We start from the raw sequence: 12,430 nt of genomic DNA, 5'->3' as shown, positions 1-12,430 counted from the left end.
TTTATTTATAGACATGTACTAATTTTTATTGTTCATAGGAATCTAATCATTTTTCCTACTGATTTTTTTTCTTTTAACTTTTTTCTTCACTTATTTTAATTACATTCAAAACTAAAGTTCCAACAGAAAATATTGAACATTAAGGTTTTTTAATTTTTTAAAAATAATTTGTATCATTCACTCAAATGAAAGAAGAGACTCCTGCAAAAACAGAATATAGTTATGGGAAATTGGCCCTAAATACCTAAGAAAGCCAGGAGATTTTTTTTCCTTTAATTGATGTATAATTGACATATAATATTATATTAGTTTCAGGTGTGCAATAAAATGATTCAACATTAGTATATTTTGTGAAGTGATCTCCAGATTAAGTCTAATTAACATCCATCCCCATATGTAGTTACATTTATTTTTTTCTTGTGATGAGGAGTTTTAAGATCTACTCTCTGGGGAGTACATGAGGGAGCAGCCGGAGTGCAGGCACCTGAGGGTTGCTGAGGAATAAAAAAAGCAAACAAAAAGCAGAGATCTACTCTCAGCAACTTTCAAATATACAACACAGTATTATTAATTATAGTCACAGTGTTATACTTTACATCCCAATGACTTATTTATTTTATAACTGGAAGTCTGAAACTTTTAACCTCCTTTATCCATTTTGCCCCAGAATACTCTTTATAAAAAAAAAATTCTAAAAGTAACAAGAAAATTCAAAGGAGTTTATGAAAATGATCTCATTTCCTGCCTCTCAATCTCAGTTGTAAAAGAAGGCCATTTCATCCCTAGGCATACATTTCCTAGAATGAGACAATATTGAATACCCTGCCATGCACTCAATTCCTTTAATGTGGCATTCAAGGCCCTAAATTAGCATCCCTCTCCTTTTTTGACTGAGGAATTCTCTCAAACCTCTTTTAACAGAAATATACAATTTCTTGACCCTCATAATTAAAACAAATATTTTGGAATTTTTGCACATTATGTAATAAATGATTGTATTTTAGTCAGTATAATGTTAAGAATAGCAGTATAACTAATTATGTGATTATAATAATTTTAAATGATACACAAAATATGTAGAAAAATTTTGTCTTTTCCCTCACTTATCAAATGAGAGGCCGAGTAAATTAATCATTTAAGAAAAGGCTTGACTTGTTGACAAATAAATAAGAATATTTTATTTTAGCGTGGAGTTAAAATATTTACTAAAACATAAGGTAATGATTTCTGCCTCAGGTGATGGTAGACTATGTAGTTTGGACCAATCACTCCCACTGAAGACAACTAAGAAACAAGGACAAAATAAAGAAATCTCTATGAAGGCATCTGATCACAAATAGGATGGTGAAGCATGAATGTACCAGATTCTAGGGGAGGACTGAGGCTCAACTTTTGAAGCTAATTTTCTCCTGTAAGCATGTGGTGATTCAAGAATGGAAGGTTAAGTGGCTAAGGAGTTGAAGTGATAATTAGGGCTAAAGGGACAGGGAAAGGAATCCAGACCCCATCAAGGTATAATCCCCCTGGCTTTGGGTTGAGGCTCCAAAAACCTGCATATTAGAAATAAGAGTGACATAAAGTTAAACAGATCTTCACTGGGACTACAGTTCTGCCTCCAGATATTTTAATCCCTGAAATTGGACTAAGGTAATCCTAAATTGCTAGAGTACCCAGGAGCCTTCATAAGCAGGAGTACATACTGTGGAGAAAGATGATGTCATCTTAGGCCTTACATTACATCTTTACTATTCCAAATATATACCTATGACACTACAAAAAATGACTAGGTACATGAGGACACAAGACAACAAGAATGACAACTGACAGAAAACAGCAGGTAATAGAAACAACACCTGGGAACTCCAGATATAGACTTTAAAATAACTGTGCTTATTATATTGGAGGAGATAAAACACAAGATTTAGGGCTTCTCTGGTGGCGCAGTGGTTGAGAGTCCACCTGGCGATGCAGGGGACATGGGTTCGTGCCCCGGTCTGGGAGGATCCCACATGCCGCGGAGCGGCTGGGCCCATGAGCCATGGCCGCTGGGCCTGCGCGTCCGGAGCCTGTGCTCCGCAACGGGAGAGGCCACAACGGTGAAAGGTCCGCGTACCGCAAAAAAACAAAACAAAAACACAAGATTTAGAATTTTAGCAAAGAAATAGAAATTGTTGATAAGAACTAAATGGAAATTCTAGAACCAAAAAACACAATGACAAAAATGAAAAACTCAAAGGATATAACAACAGACTAAGTCAACTAAATAGAAAATTAGTGAGCTGAAAAATATAGGTTACAAGAAATTATCTGTAATGAAGCACTGAGAGATGGAAAGATGAAAAACAAGAGAGGGTAAAAGCAGAATTGAGGTAATATGAAGAATAACAGTAGTACCAGGAGAGAAAAGAATAGGTAGCAGCAATATTCAGTTAGTTTTCAAAACCTGATAAAGCCTCTAACCTACAGAATCAGGAAGAGTCATTGGCCTTAGGCAAAATAAACAATTATTAATTAAAAAATGCAAATCCACACATTTCATAGTAAAATTGCTGAAAATTGAACAAAGAACAAATTATGGAAGCAACAGAAGTAGAAAAAGGACAAAATATCTTCAAAGTAGCACAATTAAAATGACTTCTGCCAACTTCTCCACAGAAAAAAATGGTTGTGAAGCGCCAGAAAACATAGAATGGTATCCTCGAAGTTCTGAAATAAAAATGAATGCTAGTAAGCATTCTCAGTCAAGGGGAAAATAGCTAAAAATCACATAGGATTCTGGACAACAAAAATTGAGGAAATTAATCATAGTAGAAACACATTAAAGAAAGCACTAAAGGATATTATTTAAGAAGATGGAAAATGGATAGGAGTTCAGAGATGGAAAATCGTATACAAGTGGTTAACTTAAATGAACATTAACAGGATAAAGCAATAACAGTAATGTCATAGAGTTTTAAAATACAGATAATTTAAAAATAAACAGGGGTGTGACCAAGATTAGGCCAAGAGGTAGGAAGATCATGAGCTCACCTACTCCCATGGGCAAACCAAAATTACAACTATATACAGAGACCCTATTGGTGAGAATGATCTGAAGACTAACAAAAGATTTTCCATACCTAAAGATAAATATAAAGAAGGAACCATAACAAAATGGATAGGAAGCGTGAAGATGTGGTATAGTCAAGACCCACATACCTGGATAGACGACCCAAAATCAGAAGGATAATCTCAGCTGCAGAGATTAGAGGTTTGTTCCAAGGAGTGCGGGGCCTGACCCCAACATGGGACTCCCCAGGCCAGGAGTTCTGCAACAGATGAGCCCCCCAGAATGTTAGCACTGAAGGCTAGCAGGATGCCTGTATAGGAGAGCCAGAGAGCTGTAAGAAACAGAGATTCTACTCTTAAAGGGCACATGCAAAAATCTCACAGGCTCCAAGTCCCAGGGCAGAGACAGTAATTTGAAAGACTCTTGTGTCAGACCCAATTGCTGATCTTGGACAGACTCCAGGAGAGGTAGGAGGTTATTAGGACTGTCCCTGGGGACCTAGACACTGGTAGAAGTCATTTTGGGGGAGCTCATTCTAACACAAGGACACTGGTGCTGGCAAGTGTCATTTTGGAATCCTCACTGTAGCCTGTTAGTGCTAGGGGCTAACTGAACAACCAGCTGATCAGCACCAGTCCCAGAACCTCCCAGGCCAAGTAGCCAGCTGTGTGGGAACCCAACCTTGACCACCAATGGGCTAGCACCAGTTCCAGGAATGCCTGGGTCCCAAAAGCAGCCATCCTGGGAAATGGCCCTGCCTACCAATGGATCAGCATCAGCTCTGGAGTACTATAAGACACAAAACCAGCCATACTGGGACTTGGTCCTAACCACCAGCAGGTGAGCATTGGCCTCAGGACTCCTCAGGTCCCACAGCCACACTCTCCAAGAACAGCTCCACCTACCAGGTAGACAGTACCAGCCCCAGGACTCCTTGGGCCATGAAGCCAGTCATGAAGACTGCCAGCCCGCTGTGTGTGACCAACTGGGTGGGGGCAGCAGTAGTTGGCCCTGTCACTACAGAAGGACCCACTCAGTGCACATAGGGGGAACCGTTAGAACCTATAGCTCTGGTGATCAGAAGGGAGTGTGTTGCAGAGATCCACAGGATGTCTACTACATAAGCCCACTCCTCTAAGATCAGGAAATGTAAACAACCTACCTAATACATAGAAATAAAACCAGAGAATAATAAATGAGGCAACAGAAGAATATGATCCAAATGAAGGAACAAGATAAACTCCAGAAGAACTAAGAAAAGTAGAGGTAAGCAATCTACCTAATAAAGAGTCCAGGTAATGATTATAAAGATACTTAGAGAGTTGGATCAAGATGGTGGAGTAGGAGATGTGGAGCTCATGTCCCCCTGCAAACATATCAAAATACATCTACATGTAGAATAATTCTCATGGAAAACTAACTGGAGACTGGCAGAAGAATTCTTATACAACCATAGCTGCAAGAAAGATTTCCACATAACTGGATAAGATGGAAAAAAAGGCATAAGGTCAGGTCCTCTGAATCTAGGAGGAATCTAAAAGGAAGAAATGGTCCACACAGGTGGACCCTCACCCTAGGGAGTGAGTAGATTGAGCCACAGACTGGGTATCCCAGTCCTGAGGTCCTACACAGAGGAGACAAACCCACTTGGCTACTGAGAAAACTGCTGGGACAGATAGAAGGGCTGGAGAAGCCTAGACTCTACTTGCAAAGAGTGCATGCATGCTAGCTTGCCAACAGTCAGGGTAGAGAAAGTTCTGCATTGGTTGCTGTCACCTCATCGTAGTCCCCAAAATCCAAATGGGGTGAACACCTGGCCCTGCTCACTCCACACCACAGCCTGGTGCATGATCTGGGCTAGCTTAGCCCTGTGAAAAGACTTGGTCTAGCTACACAGAGACATCCCAGGGGGGCTGGGGTATGGTCCAGGTGGGGCTGCAGTGGTCTTTGTCAGTGCTTACTTGGGCGATACCTCAGGAACCTTCTTGAGCTGAGAGAGAGCCTGGGCCTAACCCACACCATGCCACAGCTTAGCCCTAGATCTGGGGCATACAGGTCCTGGGAGAAGACTGCCACAGAGGCAGCCCAGATCTATGGTGGCAGTTCAGCCACCTTAATTTCTGCAGCCACAACACCCCAACCCCCACCCCCAGCCTAGTAAACACTCCAGCCCCACCCATTCCATGCCAAAGCTTTGTACTAGATCTAGAATTAACACAACAGAGGAAAGGAAACCGAACTTGGGCTGCATCTAAGCAGGACCATGGATGCATACACAGGTGATGCATCAGTGCTTTGTGAGCACATGGGCTTACTTTGCTTCAGAACTTTCCTCCTGGGGCAGGGCAAGCACTCAAGAGGAATGGAGTCTGATCAAGCCCAACTCTCAGGGCTTACACTCCAACAACATCTACTTCAACTCCCCACCCCTGACAGGGTAGTTACAGACAAAGAGCAGAGAGGAAGTCCCGCCTCACACCCTACACAGGCTTTAGATACTCCAACACCAACCACACCCTCTTGATGGGGGTGGGGCAGCATACCCTGAGGAAAGATGTAGCTGGTGTCCATATCAAAACTAGCTCTTTTACCAAAGACAACGGACAGACACAGTCTACAGATGAATGCTCCCAAAAGAAAACCTCTTCAAAACCACAGTAGATAACTGTTTCCCCTAAATTCATAGAGACAGAGAAAGTTAAGTAAAATGAAAAGGGTTCCAAACAAGATGAACTGACCAACAGACCCACACCACAACATATCATAATTAAGATGGCAAAGGTTAAAAGATAGAGGGGATTCTGAAGGCAGCAAGAGAAAAATAAAGAGTTATTTACAAGGGAACCCCTATAAACCTATCAGCTGATTTCTCTGCAGAAACTTTGTAGGCCAGAAGGGAGTGGAATGGTGTATTCAAAGTCCTGATAGGGAAAAGCCTGCAACATAGGAGACTCCACCCAGTAAGATTATAATTTAGAATAGAAAGAGAGATAAAGAATTTCTCAGACAAGTAAAAACTACAGGAATTCAGCAATACTAAACTTATCCTAAAAGAAATGTTGAAAGCTCTTCTCTAAATGGAAAAGAAGCAAGAATATTTAGGAAAGGGGAAATCCCAATAGGAAAGGCAAATATATAGTAAGGATTTCATATCACTTAAATAAGTCAGTACAGAGATTTTAAAAAATTAAACATTTTAAGCAATTATAACTACAATAAACAGTGAAAGGATAAACATGAAGATGTAAAATAGGACATAAAAATCAGAAAATGTGGGGGGAAGGGAGAGTAAAAAAATATAGATCTCTTAGAATGTGTTTGATGTTAAATAACTATCAGTTTAAAGCAAGTAAATATAGATATGTGTCAATATACATGAACCCCCATGGTAATCACAAATCAAAAACATACACTAAGTTCACTAAAAAAAAAAAAACTCAAGGATACTACAAAATAAAATCATCAAACCACAAAAAGAAAAATGAAAAGAAGAAATGAGCAAAGAAGACCTAGAAAAATAACTGGAAAACAAGGATTAAAATGGCAACGAGTATATACCTATCAACAATTACTTAAAATGTCAATGGACTAAATGTTTCAATCAAAAGACATAGAGTAGCTGATTGGAAAAAAAAATAGAACCTGCAATATGCTGCCTACAGTAAAATCACTTTGGGATGAAGAATGAACACAGACTGAAAGTGAAGAGATGGAAAAAGATATTTCATGCAAACAGAAACAATAAGAAAGCAGGGGTAGCAGCACTCATATCAAACAAAATAGACTTTAAAACAAAGGCCATAAAGAAAGACAAAGAAGGACATTATATAATGATAAAGGGATGAGTAGAAGAAGAGGATATTACACTTGCTAACATATAGGCACCCAACACAGGAGCACCGAAATATATAAAGCAAATACTAACAGACAGAAAGGGAGAAACTGACAATAATACAATAATAGTAGGAGACTTTAACACCTTACTGACATCAGTGAACAAATCATTCAGACAGAAAAGCAATAAGGCAACAGTTGGACTTAGTTGATATCTACAGGACACTACATCCAAAAAAAGCAGAATACACATTCTTTTCAAGCATGCATGGAATGTTCTCTGGGATAGACCACATAGTAGGTCACAAAACAAGACTTGACAAATTTAAGAAGATAGAAATTATGTCAACCATCTTTTCTGACTGCAAGAGTATGAAACTAGAAATCAACTACAGAAAGAAAAATGGGAAAAGAAGAAACATATGGAGATTAAACAACATGCTATTAAAATACCCAATGGGGTCAATGATAAAAATCAAAGAAGAAATCAGAAAATACCTCAAGACAAACAAAAATGAAAAAAACAACCATACAAAATGTATAGGGTGCAGCCAAAGCAGTTCTAAGCAGAAAATTCATAGTGATACTGGCCCTCCTCAAGAAAGAAGAAAAATCTCAAATAAACAACCTAACCTACCATCTAAAATAATTTAAAAAGAAGACAAACAAACAAACAAACAAAAAGCCCCAAAAGGAAGAAAATAATAAAGATCAGAGAGGAAATAAATAGAGATTTTTAAAAATAGAAAAGATCAATAAAACCAATAACTGGTTTTTTAAAGAGATAAACAAAATTAACAAAACACTAGCCAGGCTCACTGAGAAAAAGAGAGGACACAAATAAACAAAATAGGAAATGAAAAGGGAGAAATAACAACTGATACCACAGAAATACAAAACACATAAGACAATACTATGAACAGTTATATGTCAAAAAATTGTACAACCTAGAAGAAATGGACAAATTCTAGAAATATAGAGCCTACCAACACTGAGTCAAGCAAAAACAGACAATTTGACCAGACTGATCACTAGAAGTAAAATAGAACCTGTAATTTTAAAAAGTCCTCACAAACAATAATCCAGGGCTGAACAGTTTCACCGGGGAATTCTACCAAACATATAAGAAGAACTTATACCTATCCTTCTCAAACTATTCCATAAATTTGAGGAGGTGGGAATACTCCCAAATTCATTCTATGAGGTCACCATTACCCTGATACAAAAGCCAAACAAAGACACTACAAAAAAAATTACAGGCCAATATCTTTGATGAATATTAATGCAAAAATCCTCAACAAAATATTAGCAAACCAAATCTAACAGCACATAAAAAAGATCATACACCATGATCAAGGTGCATTCATTCCAAGGGTAACAAGGATGGTTCAACAGGCCAGAAGGGAGTGGTACAATATATTTTGAGTGATGAAAGGGAAAAGCTACAACCAAGAATACTCTACCCGGTAAAGCTTTCACTCAGATTTGAAGGAGAGATTAAACGTTTTACAGAGAAGCAAAAGCTAAAAGAGTTCAGCACCACTAAACAAGCTTTACAAGAAATGTTAATGGGGCTTTACTAAGCAGAAAAGAATACAATTAGAAATATGAAAATTACAAAAAGAAAAATCTCATTGTTAAAGGTAAATATACAGTAATAATAGTAGATCAACCACTTCCAAATCTAGTAGGAAGTTTAAAAAACAAAAGTAGTAAAGTCATTTACCGACAATGAATAGTTAAGGGATACACAAAACAAACAGATGTAAAATATGATGTCAAAACATAAAATGGTGGGGGAGGAGAAAAAGTACAGGGTTGTTAGAATGGTTCAAACTTAAGAGATCATCAACTAAAATAGTCATATATATACTATGTATATTTATATATTAACATTTCTATTTAGTCATATATAAACCTCTTGATAACCACAAACCAGAAATGTATATAACAGACACACACACACAAACACACACACACACACACAGGAATTCAAACATAACACTAAAGATAGTCATCAAATCACAAGGGAAGGGAGCAAAAGAAAAAGAAAGGAAAAATAAAGAACTGTAAAAACAACCAGAAAACAATTAACAGAACAGAGAAAGTTCAGATATATCAATAATTACATTAAGTGTAAACGGACTAAATGCTTCAATCAAAAGACATAGAGTGGCTGAATAGGTATAAAAACAAGACCAACATATATGCTGCCTACAAAAACCTCTGTTCAGAGCTAAATACACACACAGACCAAAAGTGAGGAGATGGAAAATGTATTCCATGCAAATGGAAAAGGAAGGAAACTTGGGATAACAATATTCATATCAGACAATGTAGAATTTAAAACAAAGACTGTTATCGCATTATTGACTGGAGACATATTAATACATCTTTTGTTACCTGAACGTTATTGACTGGAGACGTATCAATACGTTTTTAGAGAGTGATACAATTAACATCACTGTGCAAAGTTGTCAGAGCTTAAAATTGACCGAGGGTTCAGTATACAACTTATGATTGTCATTATCATTCACATTTTTCTCCATTAGGTTTTTGTTCCAACCTTGTGTATACTATAAACATAAAATTTTCAAAAATAATGCATCACAAAATTTTGAGTGAAGAAGAATTTTTCAGTGAATCTATGCAGATACTTTCTTTGATCGACTGAGTGACATATGTACTAGTGTCTCAGAAGGTGATAATTCTTTAGAATATAGTTCTGATTCAGACATTGTGAATATTAGACCAACAAAAAATCTTAGTGATTGATTCTGATATGAAAGTGAAAATGAAACCCATGGTGTTGGAGAATGCCCCTTTGCTTCTACAGAAGAGTGGATTGAAGACAACATTTCACAAAAATTAGAAGACTTTACAGGTGTGTCAGGTGTAACTACTTAATGTAACAACCCACAAAGTTAGTGAAATAACAGAATTAATTTTTGGCCAGCTAAAATAAAAATCACTGGCCACAGGCATAGTTTCTGCAAAAATCCCCCAGTCAATAATGAGTTATCAGAGTCAAAGAAGGACATTACATAACAATAAAGAAATCAATCCATCAAGAAGATATAACAATTGTAAATATATATGCACCTAACATAGAAGCACCTAAATAAATACAGCATATATTAATAAACAAAGGGGGAAATTGAGAGTAATACAATAATAGTAGAGGATTTAACACCCCACTTACATTAATAGATTATCCAGATGGAAATTCAATAAGAAACACTGGCCTTAAATGACACATTAGAACAGATGGACTTAATAGATCTCTATATACATTCCATCCAAAAGCAACAGAAGACATATTATTTCCAAGTGCACATGAAACATTCTGCAGGCTAGATCACATGCTAAGCTACAAAACAAGTCTCAATAAATTTAAGAAGACTGACATCATATCAAGTAACTTTTCCAACCACAAAGCTATGAGACTGGAAATCACTACAAGAAAAAAACTGCAAAAAACACAAACACATGCAGGCTTAAGAACATGCTACTAAACAACAAATGAGTCACTGAGGGAATTAAAAAAAATATCTGGAGACAAATGAAATTGGAAATACAACAATTCAAACATCTATGGGACACAGCAAAAGCAATTCTAAAAGGGATATTTATAGCAATACAAGCCTACATCAGGAAACAAGACAAATCTCAAGTAAGCAACCTAACCTTACAATGAAAGGAAATAGAAAACGAAGAACAAACAAAACCCAAAGTCAGTAGAAGGAAAGGAATCATAAAGACCAAGCAGAAATAATTACTGATAAAATAGAGACAAAAAAATCAATGAAACTAAGAGCTGGTTCTTTGAAAAGATAAATAAAATTAATAAACCTTAGCCGGACTCATCAAGAATAAAAGAGAGAGGCTGTATTTAAACAAAATCAGAAAGAAAGAGAGAAAATTACAAATGACACCACAGAAATACAAAGGATCATAAGAGATAACTAGTATACACCAATAAAATACAAAGGATCATAAGAGATAACTAGTATACACCAATAAAATGGACAACCTAGAAGAAATGAACAAATTCCTAGAAACATACAATCTCCCGAGACTGAATTAGAACAAAATAGAAAATATGAACAGACCAATTACCAGTAATGAAATTGAATCAGTAATTTTTAAAAACTCCAAACAAACAAAAGTCCAGGATCAGACAGCTTGACAGGAGATGACCAAATATTTAAAGAAGAGTTCATGCCTAGCCTTCTCAAGCTATTCATAAACAACAACAACAAAAAAAAATGGAAGAGGAAGGAATGCTTCCAAAGTCATTCTATAAGGCCAGCATCACCCTGATACCAAAACCAAACAAAGACATCACAAAAAATTACAAGTCAATATTATGATGAATATGTGTGCAAAAATCCTCAACAAAATATTAGTTAACTGAATTCAACAACACATTAAAGGATCATAAACCATGATCAAGTGGAATTTATCCCAGGGATGCAAGGATGGTTCCATAGCCACAAATCACTCAATGTGAGACACCACATTAACAAAACAAAGGATGCAAAACATATGATCATCTCGTGTATGCAAAAATCATTTGACAAAATTCAGCATCCATTTACAATAAAAACTCCCAAAAAAGTATGTAGAGAAGAAACATACCTCAACATAATAAAGACCATATGTGACAAAGCAACAATTAACATCATACTCAATGGTGAAAAGCTGAAAGCTTTTTCTGTAAAATCAGGAACAAGACAAGGATACCCACTCTCACCATTTTTATTCAACATAGTATTGGAAATCATATCCACAACAGTTAAGCAAAGAAAAAATAAAAGGCTAAATTTTTCTAAATTGGATAGGAAGAAGTAAAACTCACTGTTTGCACATGACATGATACTAGATTAAAGAAAAAAATACTCCAAAGACTCCACCAAAAACCGGTTAGAACTAATAAATGAATTTGGTAAATATGCAATATACATATTCAATATACAGATCTGTGGCATTTCTCTTAAGAATAAATTTAACTAAAGAGGTAAAAGATCTGTACTCTAAAAACTATCAGACACTAATGAAAGAAATTGAAAATGACACAAACAAATGCATAGATATACCATGCTCATGGATTGGAAAAATCAATACTGCTAAAATGTCCATGGGAGTTCCCTAGTGGTCCAGTAGTTAGGACTCAACGCTTTCACTGCCATGGCCTGGTTCAATCCCTGGTCCTGCAAGCCATGCAGCATGGCCAAAAAATAAAAATAAAAGTAAAAATAAAATGGAATAAATGTCCATACTCCCCAAAGCAATTAACAGATTCACTGTAATCCCTATCAAAATACCAATAGAGTTTCTCACAGAAGTTGAATCCTAAATTTGTATGGATCCACAAAAGACCCCAAATAGCTAAAACAATCTTAAGGAAGAAGAACAATTTATTCATCCATAAAAAAGAATGAAATTTTCCTCTTTGCAGCAACATGGATGGACTGTGAAGGTATTATGCTAAGTGAAATATGTCAGACAGAGAAAAACAAATTCTGTATTATTTCATTCATATGT

Source organism: Leucopleurus acutus (assembly GCF_964270905.1).
Source record: "Leucopleurus acutus genome assembly, chromosome: 2".
NCBI classification, from domain to species: domain Eukaryota; kingdom Metazoa; phylum Chordata; class Mammalia; order Artiodactyla; family Delphinidae; genus Leucopleurus; species Leucopleurus acutus.
Note: the sequence above shows the minus strand (reverse complement) of the source record.